At 36.5% G+C, this 20,310-nt stretch overlaps 1 protein-coding gene across 1 annotated transcript in view; it reads right to left on the bottom strand.

Moving 5' to 3' along the window:
* LOC137585415 (uncharacterized) overlaps positions 1 to 11,208 on the bottom strand; it is a 42,556-nt gene extending 31,348 nt beyond the window's left edge. The window contains exon 1 of the mRNA XM_068301185.1: positions 10,792 to 11,208. The gene's annotated coding sequence lies outside the window, so the exon portion shown is untranslated. The remainder of the gene's footprint in view (positions 1 to 10,791) is intronic.
* Between the last annotated feature and the right edge of the window lie 9,102 nt (positions 11,209 to 20,310).

The raw sequence follows: 20,310 nt of genomic DNA, 5'->3' as shown, positions 1-20,310 counted from the left end.
ACATTCTAATTGAGGTTCCATTTGGTAATCTTGAAACCCTTTTACTGCCCACTCGTAAAAGTGTCAAAGGAGAAGGCCACAGACAGAATTAACTAAGATCGCTTGACGATTGTGAATTGATTATAAGTAACCAGACAATTGAGGCAACCCCCTAGACTGCTTTTCTCACCTGGGGTATTAAAATCTATGCAATGCATGACAAACTCATTAAAAGAATTCAACCAGACCTGATGACTTTTTAACCTTCTCTTATTTTAGAAAAACTGTCTTAAGTCTTATTTGATATATGTTGAAATGAATGCTTGCAATTCCGTATATATATATGTACATAAATGATTTGAAAAACAATCAAGGAATTCGGCTCGAAAGGTCAAAGGATAATTTCCGACTTTCTGGTTTTTTATTTTTTATTTTTGTGTGTTTATTGTTGCTATTTCTCTGTCGAGCAAGTGGAAAATGAACGTTTCCTTTTTGGCGCGTGCTTTCCTTTTCTTTAATTTTGCTATCTTTCATTTCTTTTGCTCTATACAGGCATTTTGTCTGCCTTCAAAAGGATTTCGCCATAGACTTAAATGTCAAACATGTCAATTTTTCTAATGAGCCAGCAAAAAGTGAATTGACATAAAAGTCAACGTGCCTGAAATTCCTAATTTTATTTTAATAAACATTAAGTGTGCGCACATTTATAGAGCTCACTGTACACCTGACTGACCACACAGACCCAGAGCAGCAACAACAAGAACTTCCGACAAGTCCTTGAGCTTCATAATCACAAGCAGACCACCTGCAAAAATGGAATTTAATTTCCTTGCACGCTTCGTTAAGCAGAGCTCAGGGATGGACGAGAGACAGCGGACAAACAGGTGTAACTGCCTATGATGCTTACTGATTTTCTCTTCTGTTTTTTGGTTTTTGTTTGGTTTTTTGTTGTAAGTTTTAACTCACATTTGCGAGGCAAGCGCTTACGCCAAATTGTTGAAAATACTTTGCGAATCGTTTATACTTGGCTTTCACATAGTTGAGTTTGCAACTCCAGGCCGACACTGTGGAGTGCGTTGCGGCGCCTCGACGTTTTACATAGTTAAGCTCGAAATGTAAACTTTTTTAATTTGCAATAATCATAAAAAAAAAAAAAACCAAAGAGGAAAAAAATCTCAATTTTTCGGCACAAGAATTTTCTTTCAGCCACGTTCATGGCGAACGAAAGAAAATAATTCAACAAGTTTTATGCGCTGCCATCATCATTTCCAGCACTGGAAATATTTGTGGTTGCTGTTTTGTGTTTTTTAATGGCACCGCTCACACATGAGCCACCACCAGGGTTCAGGACCAGGGTCTAGATTCACCTATGTCAATGGCATGCCATTGGCATCCTTCATGCCCCATACCCACACAAACACCCACACCTAGCTTGGCGCCCGTTGTGAGAATGTCACGGCAAGTCGCGTAGTTTAGAAAACCATTTTGATTTATGCGCACAACTTGCCGCTTGGCTGGCTGCCTGACTGCCTGACTGTGGGTTTTAGATATTCAAGCACCTGTTCAAATTTATTAGTGGTTAAACTACCTAGAATAAAGCTGGCAACTTGACTAGCAATAATGATGGAGCATTGCACAGAAACTGCAAGTTTCCTGATAACAAAATCAAATCGATATGGCAGTCAATCAAACTGCATAGATTTAACTTCACTATCAATTCAAACGGCAAGTAGTATAAGATTAAGTGAACATAGAGAAATGGAAAAAAAGTGAAAGGCAAAACAAAACATAGAAATATTTGCTTTTTCAATGCTAAGAAAGATTTCTCATATCAATTTCCTTGCATTTATTTTCCTTTACAGTACATATCATAATCTATAGCATACTTTTCAGGGCTTTGCAATGAAATTTTATAAAGCAATGCATAAAACAAATTTTTTCTCGTTTAAATAACTTTTTTTTTTAAAACTTTTTTAATAATATGTTTAATAATGGCTAAATTTAATTTTCTGTTTCTTAAACGCTTAAACTACTATTAGTAGGTACATTATATTTCCGGCAACAACACTTATAAATGAAACAATAGATAAAATAATAAATAACTCTAAATTGGCTAAAGATAAATGGAAAAAATTCGAATTCTGGTTAATAAAATTTCGTTTTATGGAACTTTCAGATTTTAGGCTGTATATGTATGTTTGACCAAAGCTCAGTCAATAATCCGGCGAATGGTTTTGACTGTTCCATTAGTCTCACGTCTAGTTGCAAAATAAATGGGTTTCGCTTTCGTTTTAAACATGCCAACAGCAAACTCAAGAGTAGCAGACAACACAAATAGCAGCATCAGCAGCTTTGGTAGCAGCAACAGCAACGGCACTGGCAATGGCAATGTCAGGAGCGACATCATCAGGACAAAGAACTTCTCACAAATATAGGGAACCCAATGCTTCCAACGCTCTGATAACGTTGTTGTTGTTGCTGTTAGACGTTTTACCGAAAATCGATTACCTCATGGGACATGAAGTCAAAAAGAAGACGAAGAGATTAAACTGAAACGCTAAACGTAACTTGGCCCGGAGACGTAAATCGGCACAAAAGGCAACATGTGGTTTGGGGCACTGCGAAAGCCCATTAAAGGGTTGTTCTCTTTTTTTTCCTTTTTTTTCTTTTCATTATCATGAGCGCCCTTTTTGAAACGCAACGGCATGATTGAATGAAACTCCGTTCAGCCGGACACCTGCCTGCCAGGCTAAGTAAGCAAAGTGAACGTGTACTTTTTGCACCTGTTAGACGCCAACTTTCATCTACAGACTGCCAATTGACAGCCTGTTGGCTACTAGTTGCTGGTGGCAACTGACAACTGCATCTACATATATGTCTGTGTGTGTGTGTTTGTATTTGTATTTATTCAAGCCACACATGCATGTAAATAAAAAAGTATGATTTGCCCTGCACCTAGGAGTAATCTCTATGCAATAAAATATTACTTACTTTTATCTTTTTGCATAAGGCATTGAAAGAGAGAGAAAGAGCGAGAAAGAAGAAATAAATTCTTAATAGACTCAGTTATTGCCACTGTATAACTTCTAAACAGAATCCTTCTGAACTCATATATAACCTTTCACCTTCTGGCAATTGCAGGGTATTAAACTCCACCACCTTTCAGTCAGTCAATACACCAACACATGTTAAGCAAACTTGTCGGAGATTCAGTCGGTGAAAAAAACACAAAGTAAACAAGATGATTTCGTAAAAAATATACGCTTGCAAGTGAATTTAATTAAAATTTAATGAAATTAAGAGAAATATTTTCATTGGCCATTTGCCAGGTGGGTAAAAATTCATTTTTATGCGTTATGTGATATGCTTCTGTAAATAGCCACTTTTGCCGCTTCATCTGTTTGCTTAGTATTATGTTTAATCAAATTAAATATAGCCTCTGGCTTCGCAATGTAAATACGTAAATGTGAAAGTTAATAGATAATCCAAGCGCTGATGCAGAACCCAAAATTTCCACGTTTTGCCTTTGGCCAAGTTCGACGTTTAATTTTGAATTATAAATATGAAATTATCAAGTTTTGGTTGTAAAACATTGCCATTGATTTGCTTTCTCTCACACTCCAAAATTTCTTCTCAACTGCCAACAGGTAAATTGGTTTTACAAAGTGTGAATGCAGCAATTACATAAGACTCAAATTGTGTATCAATTTTAATTTAATTTCGAAACATTTTGCGATTGAAAAAAATAGTAAGCTAAACGTTACATATTTAAAAATCTAATGACTTGTCGGCCCTAGATCAGTTGGAGATAATTGACCCTTAAAAGATGAATATAATGAACTTAGATGCCTAACCTCTTATATAGCTTCAATAAAGTTTGAAATTTCCTGTTATGTGCACTACCTTACTACAGTTTCAGTTTGTTGGAAGCTCTACTTCTTATTGTTAGATGTTTCCAAGTATTAACAAACTTTCATTCGATTTTCTTTCCTTACTTAAAATTGTAACAAATGTTTTATGAAATTAACTTAAATAGGATATGTGTGCGGTTTGTGAGTATTTTGTTGTGCATAACTTTGAACGTTATCCTTGGTAAAATGAAAGACATTCTTAATGGTTAATGAAGTGGAATTTAAGGGAAGGAATAATGATATTAATGCGGTCTTTCTATATCCTCAGCTATATCTTTAAGTCTTTAAATTCTACAAAAAGTTATATTCAGTTATATAACAATTATTTTGTTAGTGCAGAGTATTTAAATGAATTCCATGAACTAGACATACCGTATGTGCATACAAATATTTTTAATATTGTTCAAAATGAATATTTTTATTCAAGCAAATGCTCGGTTTTTCAAAATATTCATACTAATTTAAGCAAAACGTAAATTATGCAAGTCCATTATGCTAGGGATAACGTGCATACAGCATTAGCTGTGAGTCTTCTGCCGAGCTAATTACTCGCCAAATGGATTCTGCACTTCAGGTAAAAGGTAACAAGACGGTAACTTTCAGTCTCTCCCTATTCATCACACACCAAAACTCGCTTCTCACTCACTCATTCACTCTCTCTCTCTGTGTCTGTTCCATTTACTTGTTTCCTCGTTCATTCTCTTTTTTGCTTTGCATTAACTTCATTATCACTGCACAGCAATTTTAGCCCATCTTTTTGCTCCTTCCACTGTTGCGTTTGCCACATAAAATAAAATGCGTTTGCCCCTTTTGTCCCTTGGAAAACGAACTTTGAAAATTTTCACGTCATACGCACACCGTTTGTTTTATTCAAAGAGTAGGTGGGTTTGATGCTAAACCCTTTAACACTCGCACTCTCTCCCTCTTTCTTGCACTATTGCTATCTCATTCGCTCTTGTTGAGTGGGTTTGGAGCATTTTATGTGCATTTTGAGCCAAGCAAAAGTTTTACGATGTGTTTTCAACAGTTGGTACGTGACTTTTCACCAAGCAACGGCACAGTTAGTTTTTCAGATTTCTTCTCGTCGGGTTCCCCCTTTTTTGATCATCTTTTTTTGTAACTTTTGGAGCATTTTAGGCCCTGATAGGGCTAGTCAACAGTTGGCCAATACACACTTACGTACCCACACAGCCCCCCACACCCCCAAAAAAACGCACACATGCACTCGTATTAATTGCATGTGTGGCCGAATAAGCTTTGACATGGAACATGGCAGTTGGCAAGCAAGTGGGTATTGGTCCTCTCATATATGTGTGTGTGATGGTTGCGGGCAGCAAACGAAACGAAACGAAACGAAAGGAGGAGAAAGAGGACGGGAAGTATTTTTAATTGCTTTTACGTAAACTGTCTAAACTGCGTATATGTATGTGTGGGAATGTGTGTGAGTGAGTGCGTAACATGCCTTTCATTTCACCTCTTCTGTTGGCTATGCACCCCTTGTATTTGCCGCATCGTTATCGCTCTCATTGCATTATGGTCGCCATTCCAGGGCACACCCACACACACACACACGCACAAATTTTTAGCCAAACGTAAATCCACTTTTCGGTGGCAAGCGTGTAATTAGCCTCAACTCGCAAGAACTAGTGCAATACGATGGGATAAAGACTGCGACGAAGGGGAAAAGTGGTCAGAAACCAATTACAATTTCTATTTTGCCGGTTATAAATCACAGTTGAAAAATGGTGCAGCAAAGTAAAGTACCCAAGGATATACATACCACTCATGTCACGATAAAAAAAAAAAAAAAATGGAAAGTAAAACCGACAAAAATGGAAATCGTACAAATGGCAACGTTGCAAAAGCTGCAAAATGGCCGACCAATGTGCATGAACTCAACGGCCCAGAAAAGTATGCTATGGAAAATCATTCTTCTTTATTTTCTCTTTTTTTTTATCCGTCCACGACCAACGAACTTCTGCATGAACAATGGCGAAATTTGTTGCACTCTATTTAACAGTTTTTACTGGGCCCAACCAAAAAAAAAAAAAAAAAGCTTAAAGACCAAGCAACGAACGACAACAACACACAAAATTCCCAAGAATCCACATTAAAGTGCGAGGAAAAAAAAAGACAGAGAGAGACCAACAGAATAAGTTGAAACGGGATAAAGTGGGTAAAAAACAAAAAAGGCAAGCTTGGTAAAAATGTATCAACTGCCAACATCCTGTTCTCTGTCTAAAGCACATGTGTGTATATGTGTGTATGCGGAGTGTATGAAAATGTGTGAGTGTCGCAATAGCATGAAGTGCAAATGGTTTTCAAGTTACTTCTTGTAGTTTTTAAAAAATGTCAATGCACGGCAAAAACAGTGATGCCAAAAACACAGAAAAGTTGACTATAGAAAAGTTAGTTGATCAAATTTATGTACTCATATAATGTGAACATCTTTAAATAAGCTGGTTAGTGAATTAACTACAGAAGAAATCTGTTTATAAGTAAAGCTCTAACAAACAGTTGAGAGATTATAAACTGAAGTGAATAGTTGTGGAGTATTTCAAACTTAAAAATCCTTAAAAGCCAACAGCACTGTAATGCAGGGATACACAAATGCAATGGTATACCTGCAATGGTATACCTTGAGCTTACATTTTTAAATCTTAGTCGCTAACAGATAGCATTTTAAATTGTATTAGATGTCGACTATTTAAAAGTTTCCTCACTTCTCTTTAAGGTGAGTGAGTGCCTTAAGAGGTTTTCTTTTCCATGAAATTTAGAATGCATATTAAGCGAAATAAGATTTCCACAGAGAAAGAATCAAAAGTTGTTTTTCCCAGAAATGAAATGAATTAAGAATGGTCAAATAAAAATGGACAAGCTTTAATTTTATGAAACGACAAATATGCCATAGTCGGGATAAAAAACTGTATCCTGACTTGCACGACAATGAACGAAAGCTGAGAACTTCATTTGCAGAAACCTTTAGCCGATTTCGTTATTTCCTTTGGTTGTAGCACATGTAACCACTTACATTCTCACACTTCATCTTCGTATCTCCTTTCGATACGATATGTGTGCGCTGATAAGTGTGAATGTATGTATCTGGAGGTTTCGCTTGGCGCAAACTTTGCCATTTTATACGTGTGCGACACCCGGAAAAGATGGGTGAAAAACGAAGCATTTTTATTTTCAATTTTCTTTTGTCGTACACATTGACAAAGTGCTATCAACAAGAGAGAACGAGGCGTTTTGCTTGTTGAAATATTGCGACCGCTGCCAATAAGCGACAACAAAGTGAAAAGGATACGAAAATTGAGCGATTCTTTGCATGGTATCCGAAGACTAATAAGTACTACATCATTGATAGATGTACACATCTCTGTGCCTGTGTGTGTGTGCAGGCATAAAAGTGTAAGGACTTATGGTTATATGTTTTATTTGTATTGATAAAATGACAAATTTGCTTGCCAACGCTTTAACAATTCGCAGCTGGGGACTCCAAATACAATATTGTAAAAGTTTATCAAGGTGATAGAAGTCGTGCACTTAAAGAAACCATAGCAAACTTTGAACCAACAATAACAAGAAAAAAAGGTAATAGTTTATTTAGAGTGACTCGTAGAAAAGAAAAATGATTAATTGATACAGCCTTAAAGTGCATCAGAAACTTATACACTTAAGTTAAAATTGTAAATTAAAAATGCTAATTAAAAAGTTTTGCTTTTGAAAATAACATTATTTGTAAACTAGAATAAATAATTAAATAAAAATAAAGTGTTAATTAAACACAAATGTTTCTGTTCTGTCTGCCTTCTGGTATTGTTTTTGGCCTGTTGCATAATTCCAGGAAATTTTTCTTACAGTTTTTTGCTTTGTTTTTTGGTCCCATTACAGCTTGTAAGTGCTCATTAACATAAGCCGCCTTTTTCCCCACATTTAAATTCATTTTGATAAATACGCAGGGAAGGACAACAACAACAACAACCATAAGAAGAAAGAGAAACAGCCACAAAATCAAGCAAATTTTTGTGTTTTATTCTGAATCAAAAGACACTGCTGCTTCCATAAAAATGAACAGTCATCCAACCAAATGCAAACGATGGTTGGAGGATATGCCGAAAGCCCAAATATAAAAGTTAAATTAAAAAATAATATCAAGAAAAACAACGAGCAAAAGGAAACGACAACGACTATAGCAACAACACAAACAACAAAAACGAAAAGCGAATTACACATAAAAAGCCGCAATTCAGTTTTTTTTCCTCTTTTCTCTCGCCCCCGCCACTCACACAGATTTGGATTGGTAGGAACTGGCTACTACTGGGGGGAGGAAGGAGCAGGACTTATGTGGGGCGGTGGGGACAACTTTATACAATATATTTGCGTAAATCTCAACAAATTTCATGCAATGTGCTATACCCAACGACAAAAAAAAAGGCAAATCCAAATGAGCAGAGCGCGCAACAAACGGATGAAACGCATCGTTTATGAAGTTAAAGCAACGACTAAGTGTTACCCTGTAGATCAACTAAACTTTACTTTAATATAAACCTTTTTAAATTAGATTTTTCGGCTTAAAAGTCCATTAATTTCCAAATCTAGGTTGTAAATAAAAATAAATTTCGAAATTCTGATACTCCAATACGTCAAGCGAGGGTATTGGAAAAAAGGGAAACGTCAAAAGTGAACAGAAAGAAGTACCAAAGGCTGAAGCAAAAGCGCCACTCGTAAAATTTACGCACTCCCACACAATACTTGGGTGTGCGTACACACATATATGTGTGTATATGTGTAAAGAGGGAAGCTGAACATCAGAGAGAACACATGGGTCTTTAAGCAACCGCTTTTGCATTGTTTCATTAACTCCGGCCTCGACACTTCCTTCTGCTTTTGCTAAGCATCCTGATAACTTTTTACGGTCCGGTATTTCTGCTTCGTTTTTTTTGCTCATCTCTTCTTCAAGGCATCACTCATTGATATCAATGAATGTCTAGCACGTACACTGGCAGAAATATAATGATTACAATGTTCATGCCTACAGCATTTCAGTCCATTAGAAATAGGCCAAGTCTGGACCTCAAATCCAGGAGGTGTCTCTTATCGCAGGATTATTCGTGGATAACATAAATCGCCTGTGAATGGCAAAACTCAGCGGGAGATTAAGTATATAAACTGTTAACAACTGGTGTCAGTTGAAATTCAAGCCGGTATCCTGTAAAGTTTACTTGGAAAAAGTATTAGAAAAATGTATTTCAGTTTTTATCAATGGGATGATAAGTTTTACACATACGAACTAGATTCAATTAAAGAAGCACGGGCTTTATATTTATGTAAAGGTTTCCCTTTATGAATTTCATTTACATTTTATATTGGGCTCAAAAGGAAAAAAAAATAGAAAACACTACACCGATTGAAAAGTAATTAAGCCCAGAGATTAAAAAGAGGCAAATCCTCTGACGAAATGAAATTCGTTTGCTATCCCATACGAGCAGCCATTTGTGTGTGCCTAATGAAACTTTTCCAATTTCTATCCATGTCCCTCTATACCCACCGATATGCTAATACTGGTTTTGAATTCAAAATGATGGGGCAACATTTGCAACTCCTCGAGAAGTTGTCCTGATGAGAGGTAACTAACTCATTTGCTGGCACCTTTTCCTGTTGGTCATTTCTCCGAGCTGTTGTTTCATTTTCATGGACAATTACTGCTGTGGCTAAAGTTTTCAAGGTCTGACAACAAAGTGGGCAAGCTTTTTAGTATATAAATTAATGTTGTTTCCCATTGTCTTGAAACTCGACTTGTTTCTTTGTTTCTCAGTACGTTTTTTTGTTTCTGATGTTTCGTGTTTTTGAAACTTTTCTCGCCTACAGTATATGTATGTATGTATGTTGGGTAGTAAAACAATTTCTCTTTTTTTTTACACATTTTGCTTTCTATGTTACTTGTGTTTTGTGTTTTTGCTGAGTGGCAAGTACACACGCATACATGGGCGAGGGAAAAAGTAAATATAAAGGACATTAAGTGGCGTTAAACAGACGTGAGCATGCAACACAGCCGCAACATGTGAAAAGCAAGCAAAAGTCAAGAAGAGCAAAAAAGCAAAAACCCATTTATGAGCTCAGCACTTGAAGTTGTTTAAATGAGCGAAAAACACAAAAACCGAAGAAAAACATTTATTAGCATAATAAGCACATGAAGAGCTCAATATACGAAACCACATAGATGTAAGTATTTGTAAGTTGATGTTACTCTAGAACTTGTATTTGCCTCCTGCAATAGAAATTCAAAAGAAAAAATAACAAGTTCAGAATCCTTAAACAAAACTGCAGGCCGTAAAAGTTAGGAACACAGAAGGTAGTTCTCCAACATTAGGACCTTTTATTGGCGAAGTAATTAAAGATAATAGTCGAAAGGTTATTCAAGTTGCTTTAGCTTTGTGGGGAATATTTTTGATTAAGAATCTTTAAAAATAATCCCAAGATGTAGAAAATAAACCACTAAAGATATTTGACCTTTAATAATCCTAAAAATGATATATATCCACCTCTTTGAACCTCTAGAAAGGGGTAAAGCTATAAATTTTGTTAAATGACATTAAAATGCTGAATTGGCGATTAAATGTTTGGGATTTTAGGGACTAGTATTAAGAGAAACGGTCATATATTTAAGCCCACGTAATAAATAAAACTATATAGTCCCGAATATTTACAAATTTTTAATAGATTAATAAATTGGTTCACAGATATCAACAGAATTGAAAGTGTTAATTGGTATTGACCAGCCAGGTCGACTCGGTTAAAGAAACAAGCATATCATTTTATATTTAAAACTTGTTGCTAGAATATTGCCTTTGGGGTCAAACATTACATATTTGTATATTTATTATTTTTTGACACTTACTTATCATTTTATGCCGCCCGGGCCTGCGTAAATCCCTTCTAGGATTTTGTACGACTTTACTTCACTCGGTATTATGCACACGACAAACTTTCAGCTGAGGCTAACTGGCGTTAAACTGTTGCTGAAACTTGTTTGTAAAACTTGCCTTTGCCTTTTGAAACTGCACTTTTATGCACACTGTGGATGTGGATGTGGATGAGGATGAGGACACACAATTCGAATGATCCGCACACGTTTGTTGCCGTTTGTGTTTCCTTTTGGTATTATATTAGGAATCGAGTATACTGAAAATGCGATATTTGCACTCAATTGCTGCTGCTTGTTGCTGACTTCGGGCTATGCTCCAGATTTATGTTGTTAACGGATATTTCTCTTTATTTTTTTCTATTTTAATTTTTTTTTTTTTTTGAATTTGTGCGTATTTGCCGCCTGCCAGTGTACCCAACGAGATGAGGACTGTCGATGAACTGTGCGTTTCAGCAGCTGTTGCTGGAGCCTGAATATTCTGTTATACAGTTCGAGAAGGAAAAATGCCGCACAGTGGGACAGATGAAATAACTTCACGCACACTCGGCGTATGCGCAATATACGATGAGAGAGAACCCAGAACTGATTAATATGGGTGAAATGGGCAAGAAAGAGCAAAAAAGAGAAATAATACAGAAAGTGAGAGAGAGAGGAATGTTTACGCAGCAACAATTTGTTGATGAACTAAAAGCTGTTGGCTGGCACAGGAAGACGCTGATAGACAGACAGACAGACACATAGACAGACGGGAGAAGCAGGCATGCAGTCCACCAGGCAGTCCAGCAGACAGACATCCAGTCGGCTGCCTTTGCTATTTGTTATACGAAACGTTCTTCTTCTCCTGCCCAATGGCAAGAAATAAGACCGGAAGCAAAAAGTCAGCGCGATAAGCAGGCGAAGATGGCGAAGAGCCCAGCGAATTCCTGCTGTTTTTTATGGGTAATTCGTAAAAGTCGAAGCTGAGAGAACACCTTGGCCGAGCCTTGACAATTCTGATGCGAGATGACTGAGCAGGAACTGAGCAGGCTGAGGAGGCTGGAGGACGCAACAGGAGACACAGCAGCCTTTCACTTGCTCACTCTGCCACATTAGCATAATCGCTAAAAATGGAAATTGAGTTTTTTTTGTTCTCTTCTCATTTCGTTTCTTTTGTACGTTAGTTTTGGTGGGCATGCAATTTTTTTTTGTGTTGTTCCTAGTTTTTGCCTACTTTCTGGCTGCGCTTAAAACTTACTTGTCAACGCGGCGAATGCGCAATATGCAAAAGTGCTTAGGGGCAACTGTTGCTGTATGAACTTCACAATGTTTTAATTCACGCACTTCACTTTGTCAGCCAACAAGTTCCTTGAAAGTCCAGAATATTAATAAATATGCATGAGCAGGACACAAAACCCTCAAACACAAATGGAGGAGAGGAAAAAAAACGGCGCTTCGTTTCAATTAAATTTACTGAAATTGCGGCAACGAGGGTTGAGCGAGGTCAAGAATTTGCATGCGAATATTTTTGGCATTTTTTCCTCTTTCTCTTTATCTGTTGGTATCTTCTTCAAACCCAACCATCACTTACCCCTTCTGCTGACCCACCCGCTCGGAACACTCGCTTGATGCCAGGAACCTTAAGAATTTATTTGTTTTTTGCATTTATTATGAGCATAAGCAGTAAAAGAAAAGAAAATGAGTTGAATGTCGGGTTATGGGGGTTACGTCGGGTGTGGGGTAGAAGAACGCAAATTAAGACAACCCTTGAAACGCGTGCCATGAAAGTGTTAGAGTGCCAAATGAATTTAAGAGCCAAGAACTTTAATGGGCAACATTCTGGACTTGCGACTCCGACACGAACTTCGACTCAAATTGGCGGAGGACTTTGGTGAATGAGAATGGGAGTGGGAATGGGCATGGGAACAGCAATGGCAATGGTAACGGCAACGGCGAAGGAGTTTTCCAGGCAAACATGAACAAAAAACATGAAACGTGCTTAGACTGTTAAGGACATTCATTACGCAAGCAATGAAGCTGCCTGACTGTGTTTGCCTGCTTACCAGCTTGGCAGCTTGCTTGGGGTTGCCTTTCTGCCACGCCTCCTATTGAATTATTCCAGTTTTATTTCTCGCCGTTTGGTTTCTCGAACGATGAGCGCACACGCATACTTACACACACACACACAAACCGTAACCATTACCCACATTCAAACTCACGCATACACACACACACACACACATAACAAAGCACTGTGGCCATAACCTGAGGCGCCTGCTGACTTCTTGGCCAGGTTATTGAACCACAAACACAAGCACAGAACTAACACACACCTGTTGATTTGGGGCGGTTGGGCGCGCCTTTCAGAAAATTTGAGCCGAATCCAAAGGTAACGAACAAAGGCGATTTCCTTGCAGCTTATGTGGGCTCAATTGTGTAAGCGAGCGGACTTCTGTCTAATGGCCATTGGATATTGAATCAATAAAAGGTCTTGGCTAAGATAAAAACGAGTTTCTCTGAGAGTAGACCACAGACTTTTTCAAAGATTTGAAAGATGCTTTTCTTTAATTGTGTTAATTCTACTTAAGTTACTCAAAATTGTCTAAAAGATTTATTCATCCAACGACTAGAAATATCTGGGAAAGGTTAACTTTGCTTTGAGTATTCTTCGAGTAGTCTCTTTTATTTACAAAATCAATTGCGAAACAAGTAAGAAAATCATTGCTTAAAGTTGACTAGAAAAGTAACAAATTATTATATGTCTTGTTCTTTAGCCATTAACACAAATTTTGATTATATACTGCGTTTAATAATTGGTGATTTGGCAAAGACTCTTAAGTATAAAAATACGATTTAAAATTATATTAGATTACCCTCTAATCTTTATTATTTTGCTTGAGGATATCTACACCAAAGATTGATACTGGGATTCCTTCACGAAATCGTATTCTAAATTCTATTTTATATTTAATTCTGCTTCTCATTATATACATTAGATATAAATATTTACATAAATATCTACATAGAGAAGTATATAAATGTAGCCTAGACACAAACCAAGCGGTTTTATATGAATTCCAAAGTTTAACTTACCCGTTTCGGCGGATATGAAAGCTTTTATCCAAAGCTTTTAGTACAGTGAACACTCATTTTGACAGAAAATACATTCGAGTTGTTAACTTAAACATCAATTGGCCCGTTTATTGTATTATAGACAAAGTAAGAGATTGAAATTCCTTTGAAGCAGTTTTACGCTTGACTCGAACCAATCCGATCCTATCACATAGAATAAGGACTTTTCTAACCTTTATAAGCAACCCATTTCTGCCGACTTCATCGGAAGAGCGACCTACTCTTAAGATCGCCACAGTTTGATCAGACGTCATCTTAAGGCCCCGATCTCCAGAAGGAAGACAGTCCTAGTCTAGCCTTGTACTTGGACAATCAAGTGAACAATAAAAAAATTATAATGTTAAATCGTACTCCAGTGGAGTGTTAAAGGGGGCCGTCCCATCTGTAACCGAAGGATCATGGTAAGGCCGCGGCGCGACGCGTAGACTCGTAACAGACTTGACTTCCATGTAGGTTTATCAAAATCCTTGATACCTGAGGCAAGCAATAATATAGAGTAAAATTATTCTGTTTTCTCACATCATCATCATAATCAGTTTTTATTTTCTTCACTCCGTTTGTTTTCCTTTTTAAATAGTATGAACTACATTTGAATTTTACAATCTAGTTTTAATATTTAACATTTAGCCCGTAATAGTACACAAATATGCTCATAAATTTTATTATTAATTTAGGTTTATATTTATATTATTAATATATATATATATATATATATATAGTGTGGGTGTGGATATTACGTTTTGTTTATTTTTTTCTTTGATTTTACAGTTTTTATAGGGTTTTACGTGTTTTCCATTTTTTTCGATATCTTTTTTTTTTTTTTTTTAAGTTTTAATATTTTTCTTTGCCTAGCAACATTTACATTAACTAATAATTAAATTTAATGAATTACATTCAATTTTGTTTGTTTTGTGTATTTTGCGTTTATTTTTTTTCTCTCATTTTATTTAAATTTTGTATATAAACTTTTACAATCTACGTGGTATAACAAAAATAAAAGTGAATAGCTCAGTGGGTGCGAGGAAGGGCGGGGGGGAGGGTATAGTAGTTAAAGCAATAAAAATTTAATTTATTTATTATTTTTCTTCATAAGCCTGGAGCGCTGAGAATATTACGTATGTATATTCCAAATTGTTATCAAAATAATTATAGATTAAGGATTTAGCTTTTTGTAAAATGTACAATTAACACTCTTTATTTACGATTTTCTCTATTTCTCATTTAATTAAGCATAAATTATTAAATAATTGTGCTAATTTCTTTTTCACTTTAGTGTTTTTTCTGTTTTGTTTTGTATTAGTTTGTCCCTTTTAGTTTTTTTCATTTGTTTTGTTTACCTTGAACATTGAAAGTTTTGTTTACGTTTAACGCTTTTTATATATTTTACACTTATTTTGTAGGAAATCAATTACGTCAATGTTATTAAAATTAATATTGTTTATACTATTTACAAAGTTTGACTTAGTTGCTAGCATTTTGTGTGTTCATCATTCCATCCAACAGAATGCTGTCCGAGCGATTTCAAATTGTTTTCTTTGACATTTATTTTTTCTGTTTTTTCTCTTTCAATTCTTTTACTTTCAGCCAATTGAAGTTGCGCTTTTTCTTTCATTTCGTTCAGAGAATTTTACTAATTTATAAGCGCTAATTATTGGTAATTAATTGGTATGGTACTATGCAATTATGTATTTATTTTGCGTTTATATATATATATATATATCAGAGCACATATATATTTATTTTGTTTGTTTTTGTAATTTATGTGTGTACGTATATTAAATTGTATGTTAAATTAGAAGCGACCAGATTTATCCTGAAATGAAGTTCAAAAGGAAAAGAAGAAAGTTAGTATTAATATATCAAAAATTTATTCCATAAATATGCAGTTTAAATGAGTGAAAATACCTAAAGATAAGCGTATTGGTTGATCAAAATAAAGATTCATTTAGTTGAGACATTTCGAAAGAAACTTTCTAGACCCAATAAAATAGTTTTTCCACTATCTACTGGTGTAATTTGGTAGCCTATCTTCTTCTTGTGAAATGTATTTTAAGTTCCCATTAACACTTCATCAAAGTCCGATCAGCAAGTTTCTGGCCTAGTCCCAGTTAGTCTATATGTAGCTGGCCAACTAGTAGCGAAACAAGCAAAAAAAAAAAAACCCTCATCCTTGGCTAATTTATTCATTTAGGCCACTTGACAGTCCCTTTTTGTCGTGGCGTCAAAATATTCATAAGCGATAGGCAAATGTGAGAGATTGTCGCCAGCCATTCATTCACACTTCAAGCCAACTCCACTGTCCCCTCCAAATGCCCCGTACTCTTGACACCACAGCCTTGGGCAATTTTTATGTAAATTTTTCATCTTTCTCTCTTTTTTTTTTTTTGCTTCGTTTTTGTTAACATCCACCAAGTGAAACGGAAAACTACAAACGGAACGGCAAAAATTATGCCATAAAAGCGACAACGCGAAACATTTAAAATTATGCCATAAAAGCGACAACGCGAAACATTTAAAATGAGATTTTTAGCTTTTGCTCGAAGGAAAAAAAAAAAACTTTTTCCCCCAATAAATTTGTTTGCTAATAAAAATCACAGCTCGTTGCTGCTTATCGGGCTCATTTTATTAGTTACAGCTTAAAATTATATTGTATATGTAGATCACGCGCAATTTTTATGACCTGCAATTGAATTTTATGAGTTGCCAGTGGAATGAGCAAGCAGACCAAGAAGGACAATGTGTACGAAGAAGGAAAAATCATTGCCTACTTATGAGGGCAGCTCTGCTGCTGCTTCTGCCGCTGCGCCCATGGCATATTTGCACTCGTGGTGAAGGATGAAGATTGGGTAAGAAGCTATGTGGCAAAATTCATCGCCTTTAGGGTCCTTAAACAAGTCCTTTACTTGCAGTTTATTACACAACATGCTGCTGTCGTTGCTTGTTTGCTTTATTTCTTACAACACACAAATGCACGGTGTTTGTGTGTGTGTGTGTGTGTGTGTGTGTGAATCGTCATTATCCTTTGTCCATGCAACAAGTGTTTAAATCGCAAAGCTTTGTTTGCCATGTCTACGTATGAACGGGTCGCTGTCTGAATGTTTGTGTGTACGTGTGTGCGTGTGCGCGTGTGTGTGATGGTACCAGTCCTCAAGGACCTTAAGCAGATTGTGTCGTTTCCTTTGCTCTTCTGGCTGCCCTGACAATTGTTTTCCGACCTCTGGCTCCAAGTTCCGTGCTACAAGTTAAGTGAGTGTAAATGCGGTTGGTTTTTGCCTTTCCTTTCATTTCGCTTCCCTTTATTTCATGCCACAAGGACGACTCTCAGTCCTTTTATTTTTCGCCTCTCTCTCCGTCTGCTTATCAAATGTTACCGCTGGCAGCTTAAATGTTATTAAATTGCTGACAATTTGCCTTCGTTCGCCCCATTCGCTGACAAATTGATTTCCCTTTTGCGCCAAGGATAATGAAATTTTCATTCCGTATGCCAAATGCTCCGCTGCCACTTGCTTGTAACAATTAGGATGACACTTTTAGCTCTTCGAGCAATCGCTGGCTAAAAGTGCCATGAAGAGAGGTAAGTTAAACCTGTCCAAAGTTTGGCAAACAATCTCGAAAAAAAGACTAGTTTAGTCCTCTCGGCTAATTCAATTTATTCAAACTTCCCTGGGGCATTTATTAATGATGCACTGGCATTAAAATTTCATCAAATGTGACCAAAGTAGAAAAAAAAAAAAAACCAAAGTTTGCTCCTTCAATTATTCAGCAAGTTGAGGGCAAGTTTCAACACCTAAGACCACAGGCTGCCAGCAGCTTGAGGCGCCCTTCTGTGGTTGTTGCCTACCAACGCAGAAAAAGAAAATGGAAAAAGAAAAAGTCGCGCATTTCTTCTTTCTTTTTTTTTTTTTTGTCAACTAATAAATTGCCTCAAAATGCTTTTGTGTTTCACGCGCGGATTCACCGGGGCAACCAAACCTTCTTGCCATCGCATCCCATTCCCTTATCACAGTGTATCTCAGCTCCCCTGGCAGCTGGCGCATAGTCATAATTTGAGTGTGACTTTATTATGTGCCAAGTCAGTCAATCTGCGGACGATGATGTGATTTCTACTTGCTCCTCCCTCCTCCTGGGCGGTTTTACAACAACGTTTTATAGGCTATGGTAACCCCAGGTTCTGTCAGCTGTTGCGGCAATTTTTAGGATTTTTATTGGCATGTGTCACACACTTGGCCTAATAAGGCCGAGACAGAGCCGAAGTCCTCCATTGTCTGCTAGTCAAGGCAATGTGTTTAAAGTATAGTATATTTCTTTATTAAATATGCAATATGTCCCCCCCACTCACGCAGCCAAAGGACTCAACTTTAAGGCATTAGCATAATAAGAAAGAAAAAAAAATTATGAAGAACAAAATCTTAACGCTGCTGTCTCTGGTAGAGAAAATGGAAATCCACTTGCTGATGCAATCCAGAATTATTCAGTCAAATGAAGCCAAACACAAAAGTTTGCACTTGGCATAAATTCACCCTCACTCGATCCTTTGGCCCATCGTTTTTTATTATTTTATTAGCACGTCATGCAATTGGCGCCAAACTTGATAAAGTTACAACTTTCTTGGACACTTCCTACCCCGCTTACGAAGCCGGCAACTTTGTCGTTAGGGAATTTTTCTGGTCGCTTTGCTGTTTTCTAATTGTTGGCTTACAAACTTAATGTGAAATTCAATTTGTGTGTGTGTGTGTGTACATATATATTTGCTGAGGAGTGAGAGGAATGCCATTTGAAAAAGTTTTCTTCTTTTTTTGTACTCTCTTTTTTTTGTCTCTGTTGCGTTACAAAACTTTGGCACAAAGCAAAAATGCACAGTGACAGTTTTAGTGGCATTGGAATAAAAAAGAAAGGACAATCGTTAATAAAGTTAAGTAGAAAATGAGAGGTCTGCTCTGAGTTGCTAATCAAGTCACATTTTTAAAACAAAATCAAAGAGTTTAGTCCATCACACATTTACATTGATTTTTGAAGATAATGAAAGAAAATTGCTTTTAAATTGCCTCTGAGGTATCTGAATTTTCAAAGTTTTTTAATGTTTCTAGGCTAATTTCTTTTGGCTCTAGTAGATCAAAAGATTAAAGCCACCTATTCCAAATCTAACTAAAAACTATAAAGCTAAGAAAATGATTTATATACATCTTGTGGAATTTTCTCTCTATCTTATCTGCCTTAAGCTGTAAATTTAACACCTTGATGCCTGAAAAGCCAATCATTTGACACTTTTTGCCTTCTGTGCTTATATAATTTTTCAATATCAGCAGCGTTTAGTACGCTTGATTAGTCTCCCACCTGAGTGGACAGACCATTATCCCACTGGTACCCATCTACCACTCGCTACTCGGTACAAGAGACATCAGGGCATGCATAAGTCACCCTAAGGACGTAATTAATTTTTCAGCATTTGCTTTTGCAGCGATACACGGGTCTGAGCAACTTTTGTTGGGTCGCCTTGACGAATTTGCGCCGCGGTTTGCCTGACTAGAGATGGCTCCTGTTCGACTAAACGACCACCCTCGTTTCGTGCCTCAAGGGTCGTTTTGGCCAAAAAAAATCAAAAAAAAAGAAAAATGGAATTAGCGAGAAGAAGGACACTTGCCAGCTATTCAGCCCACCTGGCCCATCTGTCTACCCTGTTCTCTGTTGCTATTTGTAATGGGTCGTACATATTTTATGGCTTAGGTAAATTGACTTAATTTGCTATAATTTGAGTGGCCGATCACAGAGCTTGCACTTTAAAAACGCCAAATTGAAAAGGAATTACAGCATTTATAACGTTTTCGTGTTTTCCTCCTTTTAGTTCCTCATTTTTTGGGGTCTTTTTTGCTCTTGACAATGTATTATAATAATTGAACGCGTGTAATTGCCCCAAGTAGCGGCAGACAAAAAGTCAGTCAGTCAAACAAACGAAAAGAGAATGGTCATAAAAGATTCATGGCAATGTGAAATGAACCTAAGACGATTTGTATATATATATTTGTATATATAAACAGGACACGATGAAATCAGAATCTAAAGAAATCTTGAGGGGGTGGCAGGCTGCTTCCGCTTTATTTCTTTCATTCCTTGCCTTTACTTCTACTTCTACTTTTTTTTCTCTCTCTTTTTTACTTCCCATACATTTTTACATATTCATAAAATGTGCTGTGAAATTACATTTATTAACATAATTTATGCTGTCACATTGAATGGCTTTTAAGGCTGATGCAAATTGAAAACGACTCGAAGCCAGGACAATGATTTTCAGATTTCCAGTATCTCGATTGAATGAGAGGATATACAAAGGCAGCAGTATGATAAAGTTTAAAGTCGGTAACTATGTAAAATGATTTTAACTAATCT

Source organism: Drosophila tropicalis, unplaced genomic scaffold (assembly GCF_018151085.1).
Source record: "Drosophila tropicalis isolate 14030-0801.00 unplaced genomic scaffold, ASM1815108v1 contig_878, whole genome shotgun sequence".
Classification (NCBI taxonomy): domain Eukaryota; kingdom Metazoa; phylum Arthropoda; class Insecta; order Diptera; family Drosophilidae; genus Drosophila; species Drosophila tropicalis.
Note: the sequence above shows the minus strand (reverse complement) of the source record. Positions and strands in the feature narration are given on the sequence as shown.